This window comes from Anopheles arabiensis, chromosome X (assembly GCF_016920715.1).
Source record: "Anopheles arabiensis isolate DONGOLA chromosome X, AaraD3, whole genome shotgun sequence".
Classification (NCBI taxonomy): Eukaryota; Metazoa; Arthropoda; class Insecta; order Diptera; family Culicidae; genus Anopheles; species Anopheles arabiensis.
The window spans coordinates 14123900-14142243 of NC_053519.1; positions in this window are offsets into that span (position 1 = coordinate 14123900).

Consider the following 18344-nt stretch of genomic DNA (forward strand, 5'->3'; position numbering starts at 1 on the left):
TCGAGTTCCGGTTTCGGGTGGCACGGTACGGTGGTTCCCCTGGGAAAGAGATTTGTGTGCGCGCGCACGCAGGCTTTCGGAGGGAGTGCGTGAAAGCTGCAGACGTCAGAATCCAATGGCTCTTGTCTGTTCTGCGCCGAGGCTGGGATGTAAAACTGTACCATCCTGCTGTTAAGTGTCTTCCAGCGCACTATCCCGCTTCCCTTGCCCGCTCGAGCGACCGAGAAGACACCCCATAAGCGACGAACTCCTCGTCAAACGAGTTCGCCCGATGTCGCTGCTGTCGCGGTTGAATGTATAATTTACTGGGCTGTAAAACAGGCTTCAAGCATCGTCGGGCCCTGGCAGCGGAGGTGTAGGCAGAAGCCGCAAGATGGACGGTTTGTGACAGTGGAATGATAAAGGCAAGCAGGCCGGAGATGCCGCGAATGATCCAGATTGACCTCGCTCGGGTGGCCAGCGGTGTTCCTGCCGCAGCACTCGATGCCCGAGAAAAATTTGGTTTGGAGGTTGGTGTTAAGCTTTATAGCTACGGCCATAGAACCCAGAGGCCTAGGCCACACATACTCCACCGGGCAAAGTTAGTAAATAGCACCGCAAATAAATCTGCGCAGGGGGTTCGTCGCCTATTGCACGCGAGGGAAACCGTTCTTGCGCAGAACACACCGTATCGCTGCTCGCGTGGGTCATTCGCCCGTCCGCGCTGTACCGTGGCGAATCTTGAGAATGTGACCGAGACCGAGATTTTGCCGGCCAGTGTCCAGGGGGGAGCGGACAATTAGTTCCGGTTCGCCGAATCTTGGCAGTCGCCTCTGGGGCCTTCGGAATTCGTTCACTCCCGAGAGAGACCCTCTCACACACAAACACACATGCTACTGGGACAAGGAGTAGAGAGCAAGGGAGCAGTGGAGGCAGTGTTAGCTCTAGTCGCATTAGGATCGTGCGGTGATTAGCACCCGAACCCTTCGCTCGGAGGGATCTCTGCTAATTAAGGTGCATCAATAACGTGGCTAAGATTGTAGCCGACAACTTTTCAGCCTGCGCTCGCCCCAATGCAGACCGTGGTGGACCGGTTTTCGGGAGGAACCGGTCGGTTGGTTTTTCGGCCTGAGCGGACGGAGCTGTGGCCGGCAAGATGGCGAGCTGAACCAAAAAACGGGAAGGAGGAACCCACCAACGGTACATTTCGATTTCGATGAAAATTACTTCATACGGGCAGACGCACACTACCGTCGATGGGGCAACGAAGTACACGTTCGGCATTAGAAGCTGGCTCCACCGATGCTTTGGGGCGTTTCGTTAGATGTGTGTGTGTGTTTCTCTCTCTTTCTATCTCTCTCTCTCCCTCTTTTCGTGCATGCTGTTGGAAACAAGTTCTTCATTATCTGCCGTTTCGTGTGCCTACCTGAGCGTCTTCGCTGCTGCAGTTCGTTCGCTTCGGTAATGATGATGTTTAGAAAATTGATCAACCATCAGTATTTGTGCGAGTGTATGTGTGTGTGTGTGTGTGTGTGTGGTATCTAATCGGAGGCAGGTTTTATATTCCTCCCCTCTCCCCCTCCGCCCCTTTTCTACTGCCATTACAATATCTCATCCAAACGTTACAACTCCAGAGCTGCCGAAGGGGCAACTTCTGAACCAACCAAAAGCAAAGTCAAGTGCTTTACCGTTCTTTCCCGTGCTTTCCAGCTTCCTACCAGGGATGGGGGGGGGAGGGGGATGTCAGCTGCAGTCTGCTGGCAGATGGGAGGGAAGGATGGGCCGGTGATGATCGACCGCTTCCCAGGCCGCTTCCCATGAGCAGCTTCGGAAGAAGTTCAAGGACCCGACCGGAGGGGGGCCCGACGGGGCCCCGACAACAGGTAACCGAGCGCTTGCTTCATTATCATAATTAGCTCCAAGAGTCCAAGACTTCTCCAAGAAGGCAGTCGAAATTCGAGCAGTGCTGCGTGCCAGAACGCTACTACTGTGAGCAAAAAACAAAAAATAAGACAAAAAAAGATCAACGAAACAAAAAGCAATGCATGGGGGGGTAGCACACAATGGTCTGGAATTATGGGCAACATTTTCCGTGCCCTGTACGCACGAAACTGGGGAGCGCATGTGTGATTAGATAACGACGAGCTACGAAGACCGACTGGCGAGATTTTTTGTTTTTGCTTCTTTCTCCAAGACATCCGGAGATGCCGCCGGTGCGAAGGACCGCCGTGTCCCGGTGACGGCACGCACACAAGGGGAAGATAATTGGTACTAAAGGCGGGGGCGGGGGGGGAGTGGAGGAGGAGGGGTTGAATATGCAGACGGAGTGGCCTTCAGAATTCAGAGAATATCGTCTGCGACAGACGCGCGCTGCGTGTGTGGCTGCGCTCGAGGCGGCCCCATCAGAACGAGTCGTGAAGACAGATGGACGGTACAGAGCTGGAGGAGTGTGACATGTATAGGAGCTGCAGAGCTCTGCTCATTACAACGTCTTTGTGGTACAGCTGTCAAATGCACGACCGGTAGCATGTGTACCTCTGGGTTCTAGTCTGGAATGGAGCGCTGCACGGTGGTGAGAGTTATATTGCTTTTACAAGTAGTACCTGAGTACCCCTCACTCACAAAATGATAGGTATATTAGGGTAAATGTACCTATAGTGGTGGTAGTACCAATAGTGGTGGTATTGCACTAAAAAGCGGTTCATACGGCAAATTACAAGTAATTACGTTATTTACGTTAGTGTGAAATGTTATTTAGCCTTTTACAAAGGTTTTAAAAGTTAAATGGGGCCATTCCGTTATTTAGTGACCGAAAAATCCATTATTTTGTGAAATGTGTTATCATTTTTCCAAAATCCTTAGGATTTCATAACGAAACTCATTTTTCTGTTAACGTTCTAAATGACCACATAACCACGCAATTACTAGTTGTTCAACCTAACTGTTATGAAATGTTATTGTTTTACTAAAATTATTTGCCTTTTGACCATATTTATGCATTTTTAAGTGTTTTTTACCATAGTGCCATTACAGGTACACCAAACAGGCATGTTCCTATAGTGGTTATAGTTATAAAATCAATAAAAACAGGTCGTTTTCTATTTATTCGAGGATATTTTCGACATGTCGTACTGTTCTCACTAAAATAAGCAACAGAAATGAGTTTTATGTAGGAAATTTACCAAAAACAGGCCAAAATTCGCTTATATGGCTGAATGAAAAATTGACTTCAAATCAAGCACACTCTTCCGGGTGTAGGTTGACGACAGGTGTGATGCAGTACTTTAGTCAATAGTTTCATTGATCAAATTTATACATTTTTTCACGATCAAATTACGCAAGAAACCAATATTATGGCAGTAATCTTTGCTATTCATACGAAAACAGCTTCTAAACTAAGTTTCATTGATATTATACACCGTTTTTGATGCATCTTTGTTTACCACCACTATAGGAACACAATAAGACGACTATAGGAACCATACCACCATTATAGGTACAACGAAGCAGTCACAAAAATTTGTATTTTTTTGAAAATTTGATGTATTTCATGGTAAAAATGGTTGTGATTGCGAAGATAAAACATATTACAATTGCTATGTGTTAAAATATTCAGAAAATGTCCTTTCTGACACTTTAAATCCATTAAAACACATCGGTACCACTACAAATTGCACCACTATTGGTACATTTACCCTAATGTTATTGCTGGATTTCATCGTACGTTGTCACCTTTCAGTTTCCGCTAAATCCTATGCATTGTCTTCTTTTCTAGTGATAAGGAATTTGTGGAGCTATTTTGGTATATTTGCATAAGTTTTTCAATTTTCCTTTGTATCTTGTCCAAAGCTTTACTATACGACTGAATTCTGGAGAGTGTTATGTGGGCTTACATATGGGCCCATGACATCCACTTAATTGTTGCTGTGCCATTCATCAAATTTTTACTGAGGTGTGGGATAGCTAATCGATGCCTTGTGATTGGAATCTCGGCATCATCTACCCCATATACAAGAGGGGAGACAGGTTGGAATCAACAACAACAGGGGTATTACGGTGTTGAATACCGCATATAAGATATTCTCCCCGATCCTTCAGGATCGTCTTGTCCCGCACGTTGAAGAGATAGTCGAAAACTATCAAAGTAGATTCCGAAACGGAAAATCAACCACTCAGATCAGATCTTCTGGCCAGGTTAGGTCAGATCAGGTGGATGGAAAACTTTCAGAGCCTTTTTCTTGCTGCTAGAGAGGGCCATCCGCAACTCGAGGGTGGAGACTACGAGAACCATCTTCTATAAGTCCATGATCTGGATTGACTTATAGCATACGCTGATGATATAGACATCAAAGGTCTGCGGCTCTTGCAGATAAACGAGGCAAAGACCAAACTGATGGTGGCAACATCAGCGACCCTACCAACAACAAATCTAAACTTACGTAAGCGAGACGTACAGATATGAAAGATCATCTCGGGTCAAAGGTCAGCAACGATAATAGCATTGTAGTTGAGTTGCGCGTAAGGATGCTGGCTGTCAACCGGTCTTTCTACAGCCTGAAAAATCAGTTCACCTCAAGGAACCTGTCGCGACGGACGAAGCTGGGACTATATAGTACCTATATAGTTCCGGTACTCACATACGCCTCTGAGACATGGACATCTGACTAAACCCTCTTAGCTGCGTTCGAGAGGAAGATGCTCGGAAGGATCGTTGGCCCCGTATGTGTGGAAGGACAATGGAGGAGCTTCTATAATTACGAGATGTACGGCGACCTCACTGTTGTATCAAGCACGCCAGGCTCCGGTGGGCTGGCCATGTTGTACGCATGGAAACGGACGACCCAGGCCGTAAAGTCTTTTTAGGTCGTCGAGGTGGCAAGATGGCGTGGAGGCGTCCTAGACCAGCACATTGCACAGTAATGTCTCTATTGCTCTCGATCAATGACGTTGAGCTTTATCAAACTTCTTCTTTATCGGACACACTATATTCTTTCGGTTCTTTCGGAATTTGAAATCTCAGAATATATTGAAGATTGATGAGTGCTGATCCTCAAAGAACTTGTAATATGAGTATCACTTAAGTATCATGATTATATGTAGAAAAGAGATGAGGTCGCTCATGAGGCCTCAGAATTACTGTATGTGTAGATGAACAAAGAGCTAAATCGCTCGATTTGAGTGAGGGAAGAGCTAGCTCGTTTCTCACCTCATGAGAGCAGTTTTTCCTCCTCAGCTCATTTTAAAGTGTGTTCACTACACACGAGTCAGGAATGAGCCTGCAGGCAAGAGGCAGATGTCAATAAGAATCTAAATTTGAAGGTCCAACAATGGGGACCTTTCCGTTGTAAGTTAGTAGGCTGAAATTTCAGCCTGTCAGCTGTTTGCATTGTATAGCAGTTTTCGAGCAGCTATCTAAGCGTGTATAACATACAGGTGGGCTTATTCCAAGGTGCATGAATTTAGAAGGCTGATTTTTAGAATGGCTCAAGAAAGCTTGTTTGAACAAAAATTTTCACCCATTCTGTTAAAAAGTGATATTTAAATTTGGTTTTAAAAAACATGCTATGAGACCACCTGGACTACATACACTTTGATTCTAGATTCCACCACGTGATCTCTTTAATGCACCTTGGGATAAATGTAAACACCACCTTGTTTTGCCATTTTTCGAGCAGGTACTCGAATCTAATTCTAGCTTTGAGACTAGAATAATCTAGACTGAAAATTGCAGACTAGTTTTATGTGTGGTTTTGTATGGAGTGTTTACATGATTTCAGCCCCCAACTGTCAAACTCCATACAAAAAGCTGACTAGAATCGTGAAGGGCCCCCCAATCTCCTCAAAGAAACACTCCCAATGACGTAACAGACTCATCATCGAATCCTATGCAAGTGTGCGTTTAACATCAGCATCGGTGTCATCGTTTGTCATTTTTCCCCGGTCGGGCTTTTACAGGTTCAGCTTTAGCACCTTTCTAATCGGGTTCTGTTCGAAGCGTAGCCTCCAACTCCGCTCCGTGCAGCATCACCGAAGTAAAAACGTCATATCGTTTCGCCCAGCACTTGCACCGGCTATTTAGCTAATACAATCAATTCCGAGCGTAATGGCCATAGCTTTGCCTTACATTGCCCTACACCCCCAACACCTCTCCTCTCCTCCCCATCAGCCCCCATCAGCGTCAGAAGGTAATAAATAGGCTTTATGAGCTTGCGAGATTAGTAGAGGTCGTTGGTTTACTGACACTGCACAGTACAGCAACCAGTTTGCCCTGGGCAGCCATTTGCCCCGCTCTCCGTTCGTGCCGCTCGAATCTGTGATGCGCAAACCCGTGCACTGGCGCACAAGCGTTCTGCCCAACGACCGTGGTCGCACCCTGGCGAAGCGAAGCAGTGGCCAAGACACTTCGGCACACCGGCAGCATCTTGCCTGCTGCCATGGTTCGACGGCCCGATAATACGCAGCCCCCAAGCACAACATTTGGCTATCGGCCATATGTTACCTCCTTCCTTCCCGCTTTCACGCTCCTACCGCGGCTTCTGCTCTTCTGCTTTCACGACACGTGTATGTGTGTGTGTGTGTTTGGTTCTGTTGGAAATGGCTTCCCATTGCTCCCTCCGCGCTTCCTCTCCGAACACATCCATCATTAGTCAACCACTTCGGTTCACTGAAAATTCTACCCCCGTGGCCTTCCCCCCCCCGTCCACCCACCCTTCCACTGGATGCTTTTTCCTCGTACGCCAGCAAAACGCCAGCAGCGCGATGATAATTCGAGTAATGAAAATACTTACGGTACTTGTGTCTTTTCTATCGCCGTTTTTTTTTCGTTGTTGTTCGTCTGCTTCAGCAGGGGGAGAGGGGGGCGCTTTTCGATTGAATACCAAACGTATGGTTTGTGCCTCTCTTACTTCGTTTCCTTTTTTTTGGTAGCTTCGATTCGGGAAGATGGGGCAGCTAATGGGGCGCAAAGATAGGTAATGCCAGCCTACCGTGGAGCCATCTCTAATCGCACCTCGCCTCTCGCTTCTTCTCCCTTTTTTTTCTCTCTCTTTCTCTTTCTCTTTCTTTTTCACTCTATCTCTCTCTTTCTTTTTCACTCTAGGTCGCTCCGTTCACAAAAGGATGGAAGGATTATTGTTGTTGAAAATTGTTAGTTTTATGTTGCGCAAGTCGGGCGGTATTGAGGGGGAAGAGGAATGGAGGGGGGGATGGGTTGAAGTGGTTGGAGTGGAAGGAAGGTAGAAGAGTAGCGATTTTCGAGCGAGGATGATATTATGTTATGATCATCATCATGCTCCATGCTTGAGCAGATGTTTTTCTTCCACCCTTTTTCTCCACCCCCTTCAAGCGCCCGTTCTTCACCGTTCCTGCGAACCCATGCTTCATCCATTTCCACTCTCTACACGCATATGTTGTGTGTGCGAGCTTTTTTGTGTGTTTCATGTAGGTTTTTTTTTTGCTTTGCTTCGTTGCTGTATGTTAGAGCTTGTGTGTTGTATGTTCTTTTTGTTTCGTTCTTTTCTTCCTTTTTTTTTTTGGTATGCTGTTGTTTTGCTGTTTTGTCGGCACTTTTTGCTCTCATCCCCCCCCCTGCTCTTCTCTGCCCGCTCGATGGAGGCGCGCAACGAAAACAAAACCCTTTTTCCTTTGTTTCCCGGTCGTTCGCTGCTCCATCCATCCAGGGGGGGGAAAAAGGGGTTGGCGGGGAAACCGAGCCGAAAGAACAAAACTAAAAACGGGAAATTCTACCGGCTCGTTCGGTGAAAAAAGCCAAAAAAATAAACACACACACAGAGAGAGAGAGAGAGAGAGAGAGAGAGAGAGAGAGAGAGAGAGAGAGAGAGAGAGATGAGCATTCCCAGACTCTTCATCTGACTTCTCTGCGCCCCACTTCACTACACTTCATGCCACCGGGGGTTCGTCGCTTGGCATTATTATCTTCGCTTTTTTGGCAACAACACCATTAGGCTGCCAATGCTGCCGGTGCCAATATCCCCATTGTGTGTGTGTATGTGGTGTGACCTTCGGGGTGCGCTGGGTGGTCAACCGGGGTGGCTGCCAGGAATGCTGCCTTCCACCTGTCCCCCCCCATTCCCTCCATAGGCCATAATGGATCTACCCCGGGGTGCCATGTGGTGTTTGGTTTCGCGCGATTTGGACAAGCGAAGCGCCCGTTTGGTCGCGTAGCGGCTGCTGGTTGTTGTGTGCATATTCTTCAAAGCACCGAAAAAAAGGAAGGCCCAAAAAAAAAACGGTACTTCGCTTGTTTTGGACAGCCGGTAATTGCGCAAGTTCACTAGCTCGCTTGACCCGGGCACACCGGTGAAGCGCGCTTAGAACCTGAAGCGACGAACCGCAAGCCAGCCAAGCATCGCACACATGGCGAGCGAGCTCGACGTGTGGAAATCTAACCCGACCACGAAGGACCAAAAGCTATAAAAAACAAGCAACCTGAGAGCGTACATGTCCTGCCAGCCAAACCTCTACCGAACGGAATCCTGCGAATCCTAAGCAGCTTCTGGAAGAAAAGCAACAACAACAAAAAACCGAATATCCTAATGCTGTGCCTGTCAGGCACTAACAACAGCAGGCCTGTTACATTGGTTGGATGTGTGTGTGTTTTTTCTTCTCCCGCCTGTCTGTTATTGGATCGTAGTCGCCCCGTTCCTTGATCCTGAATCTTTTTTTTTCTTTCTTTCTTCAATTTCTTCGCGATGCGATCAGGACACTCGCTTGCCATCCGTTGCCGCTGGAGGAGGTGGGGTTCGTTGTCTATTGCTGCTTGTTTCTGTGCAGCGCGCGGCTAGAGCTGCGCTTTGTGCGTGGGAACTCGGAACAGGTGTGGCCGTGTTTGTGTGGATGCTGTGCCCTCGCACGGGGTATTTGCCTTCGTCCTTACTGTTTGCTTCCTTCGTCGACTCTTGCGCCTCTCCAGCGAGGCAGGACCCACAGCAACTAAAAAGGACGTTTTTGTGTGTGTGTGTGTGTGTGTGTGTGTGTGTGTGTGTGTGTGTGTGTGTTTCGGCTTGACGGACGGGCGTCCTTCCTGTGGCCCTTAGAGGATCGTTGGTTTTGGTTTTTTGTTTTGTGCTTTCTCCGTGCACACCGTTCTTGTGACCCTTGTCAATGCCTTGCCCTGGCGTGGGAGCATCGCCGCATCGACCAGGTTAGGGTGCGGGATTTTGTCGGCCCAAAGATCGATCTGCCTCTCGCGCCGTACCCTGGAAATCGTGTGAAGGATTGCTGGACGGCAGAGAAGCATATTGTTGCTGGTGGAATTGCGCAAAGCTGTTGGGACGTTCCTCATTGCCCAGGGAGCGCCTCGGCGCCTTTTATTACTCTCTAAGAAGAGAGAGAGAGAAAGAGCAACAACAACAACAACAACAACGTAAAACCAAACAAAACGGTGGCAATCAGCAATAAGCAGCCCGAATTCGGGGACTCCCAGTCCGCGGCCAATGTCTTTCCACGATCGTTCCGGTCCAAGAAGCTCCCTGGGCCGGGCGGGCGGACGGAAAGATCTAGAAAGCCCAGCGCCACCATGGCACCGGGCTGGAAGTTCTGGAGTGCGTCGGTACGGCTACGGCTTCGCGGTTCTTTGCGCGCAGCGCGAAACAATTAAATCCCGTTACCCCGTTCCTTTGGCTGGGGCCTTTCCCGCAGGAGCCGCTCGGCCGCTGGTTCGCCCGCGTGCACTATTGCGCAACCTCGGCTCGGCTCTAGCTCCACCCCACATGCAGGCTCCGCGTTGATCTTGAACCGAAGGGGCCCGGAGAGAGAGAGAGAGAGATGGGACCCGGGTGGCAGGTTCATTACCACAATCGCCGCCGTGGCTGCAGCGATTTTGCTCGCGCGGCCGATGATGAATATGATGGGCCAACTGGTGGGGCTGCCAGCCGGAGCGTGAAGCCGTCAAGCCGCGATCGACTCGGGTTCTTCGCCTGCGCCCGAGAAGCGCCGTTACTGGGATGATGTTTGTGTGTGTGTGTGGTTTTATTATTTCCGCGCACCTCGCGCTCGGCGTTGCGCGGTTTGGGCAGGCTCTGGGCAGGCTTCCCTTGCTTCATCCCACCCACCTGCCAGCCCGCCCGAGAACCATTCGGATCTGCTTTAATTACACTCCTAATTAAGTGTTGACTTGCCGGTTGCCCTTTTTCGCTCTAGCAGCGCATTTGGTGTGGCGAATGAACAAGTGAGACCGCCGACCGAACGAGCGATCGGGAGAAAGAGGGAAAAGAAAGAAGCTGGTTTGCAAAAAAAAGAAAAGATCTACAACAAGCTAGCAAACAATACAGAATGGCTCAAGCTCATGGGAAGGCATGTTTTGCATTTCGCTTCTTTTCGTTTTTGTTTTGTTATTCCCGCAGGCTGCTAGAGCTTGGTAGGGAACTGTGCATAAACACGCACGCAAACCGTGGCTGTGAACGACAGCAAAAACTTGCTACTTGATGAGCCTGAAGGGTGAAGTTACAAAAAAAAAAACAAGTAATGGAATGTATTAAACGCAAAAGCAAAATTAAGCGCAAGTTCCTAGTTCTACAGCAATAAATGTGAGTCGCCTTCGTTTTTTACTTACACAAAATCAACATTTTCCATTTTCCATTTCGTATATGCATATACAGAAAGAAAAACCGCGAGAGACTTCAATTGGGCAAAAAGGTTCGTCGCCTGCCCGAAATGGCGTTGAAATCTTTCGTTTTACATTTATGTAAAATATTGAAAAAAAAACACATTTTGCGCACGGTTTATGAAACGTTTCGGTACGTACGGTCAACTAGTACGTTGCCAAATGGACACTCAACACTCATCTGCCTAGGCTGCTCTCCGAGTGCCGAATTGTAGTTAATTGCATGCAGATCCACCGCTGGGAAGATTCACTTGATGAGCAGCAGCGAGTGCTGGCCAGAATTTGATTCCACCTTCCCTGAAAATCTCCCCACACAAACACACACACATACACAGACAACGATAGAAGATTACTTTTTTCTCGTGTTTTCACCCCACGGTTTCCTTCGAGGCGAGCTACTGCTGCCGGGCGAAGAAAAAAGAGTTCTTGCTGACGTCTGGGAGAAGCAAAAAAAAAAACATAAACGCAAAAGAACAATTGAGCTCACTACATCGGAGCGGCCGCTGCCGCTTCCGCTAGCTTTTCCGCCCCATTCCTAGACGAGCTCGAGCTTGGTTCGTTCTTTTTTCCCCCCACCCCTTACCCCCTTCTTCCAATTTGCGTTCTAATAGCGTTCTGGCGCTCTTCGTGATCATTATCGTCGTCTTCTTGGCTTTCCTGCTTGCTCTTCGCACCGTGCACCCGGGATGGATTTGAGAGGAGAGCAAAGGTGCGGAGCGGATGGAAGAAAAAAGTCGTAATAAAATAATTTACTGTACCGTGGAAGCACCTGAGCCGTGAAAAACGAACCTCAGCTACACGGCCATCCACTCCGCTGCCCGTACCCTCATACCCCACAAACTCCTTTTTGCACGGTAAAGACTGCTCGCTCGCCAAGATGGAAATGACGAACCGTGGAAAACTATGACTTGCTCGCTTGCCTTTCGCTTCCCCTCTTTTTTCTCTACCCTAGCCGGGCGCGGGTTCGCGGAAATCATTGACCGCACTCTCGCGGTCTCTACCCTCCCCCACCCCCACCCCGCTTGCAATCTCCAGCCGACACAGCGCGTCCTCTGGTTAGATTATTATTATCAATTTTGTGCAACGAAGGAAAGCGTTCTTGCCTTCTCCACACGCCACCGCTGGCGCTGTGTGCGACCAAGCGAAGTTTTACCCCGTTTTGGAAGAGTTTTTTTTGTCGTTGTTGGGTGCCCAAACATTGCCATTTACCGTCTGCCACGTCTAGAACCATGCGCCAAAGGTAAGCGCTGGAGATGAACGCAAACAGCGTCACAGAAGATAAAAAAAAACCCAGCCACAAAAATGTTTGTCCTTCGGACAGGCTAGCCAGCCAGCTGCTGAATGGAACCTCTAGCTCTAGAGCAGTATGCGTCTATCGTGAGCGGTCGCGACTGTCTTCCAAATCTTGCCCTATCCGCACCCGCTAGCGTGCATGGTAACGTGATCCTTTCGGGCAGCCAGGACACAAACCTTTGCCCGCGCGGTAGGTCGTTAGCGGCAACAGCAAAAAAAAAAAAGGGACACAATCAAGCAAACAGCACACCGATCCTAGCTGAAACTGTATAGCCCCCCCCCGTGTATTGGCTTCGCTGCTTTGCTTTACCCTTTTTACGATGCACCCTGCGCAAAAACAGAAATACAGCTAAAAAAACCCTTATGCCCGAATACCGTAAAGGGAATGGTTTTTTTTTCGGCAAGCTTTACGCCGTTCCTTTCAACCCGCCCGCTCGGGTAGTGTGTTGCTCATATATTGCACCTCCCCTCGGTCATAAAAAAAAACCAGCAACAGCATAGAAACAGTAAAGGTTAACGCGAGGCAGGTTTAAGGAAAGGATTTTCCTGTGGCAATTATGATAAAATATTGATGCACACACACACACACACACACACACACACACACACACACACACACACACACACACACACACACACACACACACACACACACACACACACACACACACACACACACACACACACACACACACACACACACACACACACACACACACACACACACACACACACACACACACACACACACACACACACACACACACACACACACACACACACACACACACACACAGACACATACACATACACACATGCATCGACAGTGTGAAAGGATCAACCAAAATCAGCAACAGTGTCCTTTGGTTGGCACCCCCGCGAGGCGACGAATGGCAACGGGTTATGCTAAGGGTAGAAGGTGCTGTTGCAATCTTCCTTTTTGTGTGTGTGTGTTCCTATTTTTTGCATATGCCAATACCGAAAACGTCGTAAAACAGCCTGTAGAACAAGGATTGCCATTTCTTTTAACGACACGGCTCAATTGGCGTTCAACGGGTTCGTCGCCTATTGCCCGTATGGTGCTGACGGGTTGGTTGTTGTGTGTGTTTTTTTTATATTTATTTTCTTTGCAAAATTGCACATACCTGCACGGTTTGCAGAGCGGTTTACGATCGCTCTTGCTTCGCCATACAGTGAGAGTGTTTGTTGTAGTTTATGAGGAAAACTTTCAAAAAGCTGAAGATTTGCAAAGGTTCGTCGTTTGTTCAAACAGTGTACACAAAGAGGGTTGTAGCGTGTAGAATTTTCATTGGTGGCTAGTTGTACATGAAAGAATAACGATACCTTAGGCAACAATTAGTAAAGCGTGAGCTAAGCACGTGCTCTATTGCTTCGATCTTCCAAGTATCGAGGTAGATAAGAAAGAGCACTTTTTTGTATTGTTTAAAAGTCAAACGGTAACAGCTTTTCCGTCGCACATTGTTCGCTTTCTTATATAATTCTCCTACGCAGCAGGAAAGCAGCCGGAAGCCGCAATCGACAGAAGGACGCATCCTTTTCGCGCAATGTGGCAGAAGGTGGCAGAAGCGAGTCCCTTTCAACACTCCGGAAGCATTCCAGCACTCCCATCCCCTCACATTCCTCGCTCTCCGCCGTGCAACAGCCCGTACCGTACCATCGACATCTGTTGCGCGTCCGAAAGTGGCGTGGCAAAGTGGTTCCGGCCCCGCGGGTTCGCGCGCTCTTCGGGGCAAATTGGGCCGAACACGCCTGCCAGCGAGTTCGTTGACTCACTTCCATAAGGTTCTTGCTACCCCTTGCGTTCTCTCCTACCCCCCTTTCCCTCCCCCCCTTCCCTTCTTCCTCCTCCTCCCCAGCACCATCGTATTTCTTCCACCTTGAGAAAACAACAAACGGTTCCGTTCCGTGCGCTTCGTTTCCATTCCATGCGAATGGCTTGTTGTTGTTCTTGTTGATGGGTTTTTGCTTCATTCTTTTCATTTCTTTTCTTCGCCCGTCGAAGGAAATCGACGTTTCAAGCCACGTCACATAGTTTGGCACATCCAAAGATACACACACACACACACACACACACACACACACACACACACACACACACACACACACACACACACACATAGACGCGCATAGTGGTATAGCCAGCTGGCCGATGGGGCAAGGAGGGAGGGGTATGGTTGCTGCTCGCGCGGACTTCCTGCGCGAACGTGTGCGAGAGAATGCGCGACCGCGTCTGTCGCGGGCGGCCGGGGGAAGAAATGAAGCGCAAAAAGGGGTTCCCAGCTGGTGCCGGAAAGAGAGTTAAGTGAGCCAAAGCAAGTGGTGGTGGTGGACAGTGAAGGAGGAAGTGTTGGAAGAGGAGAGGGGGGGGGGGGCAGTAAATGGGTAGCAAAGGGTACAACTTTAAAGGGCAGCCCCGGACCGGGCACCAGTTGCTTCGCTGCTGGTCGCGAGCCGAGCGGTGCAGGAAACGGTTAAATGTTTGGTAAGGTAGAAATACATTTTCATCTTCAATAAGTTTTCCTTCTAGTAAATATTGATGAATCAATCGAGCAGGGAAGAGAACATGAAACACACAACAAAAAAAGACCAATTAAAGGTACGGGTTCGTCGCTTAAAACAGACAAACAAAATCTTTCGTTGAAACTAAAGGTTGTTAATGATTGCGCGATGGCTAACGTTTTAATCGGTTTCTGGGCATATGTTAGTGTAAGAATGCATGAACAAGAAGAGCAAAAAGCTAAGAATAATTATAAAATGTAAAAAAAGCTATAAAATATTTAAAAAAAAGTTGAAAAATTGCAGAATTTCTTCGAACAAACATTATACTTTAAGGAGTAAAATGCAATTGCTTCAAATCAACCAACTCGATATTTAAAAAAATGAAATTCTACCACAGAACGGTAAAAAATGCAAAATAAAAATGTGACTAAAGTCTTCTGTTTTTTGTTTTTTTTTTTTAATCATCGTCTTAAATCTCTCGGGTCGCTCAACCAAACCGCTGTCTTCCCTATTCCTTGGCACCGTTGCATCTGCCGAGTCCATTGTCACACACACACGCGCGCACCGCTTCTTCTCTTTGCCATTTATTGCGCCAAAGAACACGAGCCGGGAACCCCGCGGCCGCGGTCTGCCTGATTACTGCCAATAAAATTAATTCGTCCACAACTGACGTTCGTAGCTCTAAAAACGAACCAATAAAAAAATCGCACGCACACACACACACACACATATACTCACACATGCTGCCATGCAATCACAGCCGTGCAGAACAAGCAATCAAAGTAACAAAATGCGCACCAGCGTACGTGTGTATGTATGCTGATTATTCTTCATGCTGTTCTTCTTCTTCTTCCTTTTCGTCTTTTTCTTCCTCTTTCCACATCCGTTACCGCTCACTTGCAGCGCTTTAGTTTGTTGAACTTTTCATTCGCGCGGCCAATTTCGGGTTCGTTTGCCGAAAACCCTTCCTTGCAAATATTACCCTCCCCTGCCGGGTGGTCTGGTACACTACACACACTACACACACACCCCAACCCGCACTTCACACACGACCAAAAGCTAGTAGCAAATGGAGCGGGTGGGGTGGATGGATAGCATTAAATGGGGAGAGGAGGGTTTTTTTTTAATGGATGCGTGCGCCATTACTGTTCCGCCAACCCGGCCGGGCCAGCCATTTGTCGCGGTTCTCCACGAGAAAATAGCGGAAATCCAGAGCAACAAACTTTTGCAGACACACATACACACATGCACGCACACACCAATTTAAACAAAGCGCGAGGAGAAAGGGAAGGAGGCGAACAATGAGGTGGATGGGGGGAAAAATTCTACTCCAAAAACAGTGGAAGTCACGCGCCGCAGAATGCTTGCCACCGTCAGCAAATATTCCTTTTTTTTCTTTTTGAAGCGCCTGGGGGAGATGGTAGCTCATCCTAAGCGAGCGCCATTTTGTAAAATGACATGGTCTTTTGGTTGCGTGTACTAGCTACTAGAATGTACTATCTGGCTGGTGTACAAAGTGTATACGTATATAAAGTAAATAGTAAAAATAGTATATACGCCTAGTAGCGCATATTGCTTACTTCCATGAAGGTGAGTACAAGTAGTGCACGATAAAAATCTAATAGGAATACTAATCAAAGATATGGGTTCGTCGCTTATCCCGAGCACAGCAAGTCTTTCGTTTCTATTGAAGTTATTAATGTATTTTAACATTCGTTTTCGTTCGCCGACAGTTGAGTTTGTTTGTATCGCGTTAGTTATTGTTTCCTTGTGTAGGAAACATACTAGAAAGGAAATTATAACAGAAAACGAAAACAAATCGTGTACGACTAATGAAAAATATGGGTTCCTCGCTTATGGCAGCCAGCGTCTGAAGTCTTATGTTTAAACTTAATGTAGTCGAGCATTTTCGCTTTCGTTGGTCGACAGTTGCAATTGGTTGTTGAGAGTTAGTTGCTGCCTAGTACTAGCAACGGTACCCATAATATTCTGATTTCGTTTTTCGAATCAAAACAAACGCCCAAACGGTCATCTTCATCCACGAAGCAGCAGCAGCAAAAAAAAAAAAAACAAACAAGAAGCAAAGCTCCCATCGTGTTTTCCCAAATTTTCCAACACTTGTACGTCTTGTCTTGTGTGGCTTTTACCCCCTGCTCCCCTGCACTGCCCTACCCCTGTTCAGCCGAACCCCACGGCTTGTTGCAATCAACTTGTGCTGGTGCTTTTCCTAACGGTACCATCGCGCTTTTATTACACTCTTACGCTTGTGTGTGAAATTCGAACCAACCTTTTCTTTCCATCTCTCATTTGCTTTCTTTTTTTTGGTGTGTTTGTGGGCTCTGCATCATCTTCTCACCCACAGCACAGCCCCACGAAGCGGATGGGATTGAATTGCAGCACCAGCAGCGGGCTAGAATTTTCTTCGCACTCTTGCTTCCCTGTCCCCTGCCTCTGCAACGTGTGGTGCAAAACTTCTACATCGATCAAAACTCTGCGCTCCGAGAAAGGCTTCGCCACGCTCGGTGGGAAAATATGATAAACTTACGTGCAACAATTAACTAACCTTTTTCGCTTTAAATGAACCTCCATTCTTGAGCGTATGCGCGCGCTATCTCTCTCTCTCTCTCACTCTCTGCTTCGCCCGAAAAACCCTTCATTGCCTGTTGTTGCGTGCTTGCTGGGTTGAAAATTAATTTGCACCTTTAATTCAACCGCTGTGACGTAGCAGCTTTCCGCTGGGTATGAAATTCTAGCCGCAGAAGATGAAAATCGGTGAAGAATTTCACGAAGCGGCCAACACGAGCGAAGGGAATAGAACGGAGTGAAGAAATAAAAAATCCTCCCCAGAACAGAAAGATGAAGCGGGATTGAATAGTGATAAATAAGAAAAGTTTAAGACCCTCAAAAAAAAAAAAAAACTACAAGACTACTACCCCTTTTTTTTCGGCGGTATGAGCTGAGACGATGGGTTTTTGATTGATTTTTCCTCCACGTCGTGTGTTCTCTCTCTGCCTTTTCGCTTCTATTTTTATCCCCGCCTACCCTCCGGCCGGCGATGCGCGCCTCTACATCCAGCTGTTACATCGGGCAAAACCCCCAAGAACAGCTTATGGCAACAGGCAACGGAACGGATCGACAGAAGCAGCAGCAAGCAGGGGAAGAATCTGTCGGCTTCAACGCGCTAAGAACGCGCAGATTCGCCACGCAGCAGCCGCAGAAGAAACAAGAAAACAAGGAAATTGAGCAAAAGAGGGCGGGATGAGGGGGTAGTAGTAATTGCCGTGCATAAAAGAACATACACACATACACACGCATCAGCCACCGGATGTGAGGCACGATGAGGAGAAACAGCCGCGCTTCCGTTAGGCGCGCGAGCGCGCGCGTTGATCGGGTTCGTGTCTTGCGCTCCTGTTGTCGTCTCGATTCCGGCTCGAAGGACCAGAAAAAGAGGCAGCAGAACAAGCTCATAGTAATCCAAACTGCTACCGGACGGGTAGGCAGGCATTGAGACTCATAAAAAAGGGGCCACAAATCGATAACGGGCCGCCCAACCTTCTTCGCAGCACTGCTTCGCAGAGACGGGTTGAAATTAATTTTAAAAAATCCCATCCCATCAACAAACCGCCCCCAGCTGACGTAATAAAGTGTCCTCCACAATCGAGCGGGGTAGCTGACGGAGGTACACCGTTGCAGGCCGAACCATTGAGATTCGCCAACTGCTCATCGCGCCCTCACGCCTTTATCCTTCCTCGGCTGTCGGAGTGTCCTGCCTGGATCGGTTTCGTTCACAGCCTCGAAAGCTACCCCCGGGACCATCCTTTCCATTGGTCTGTTCCATTAAGAAAATGGCAACATTTTTGGTGTAGGCAAAAAGAGCACCGCATCTACCTGCGCTTCCCGGCCCTTCGGTGTCCCATAAAACAATCAA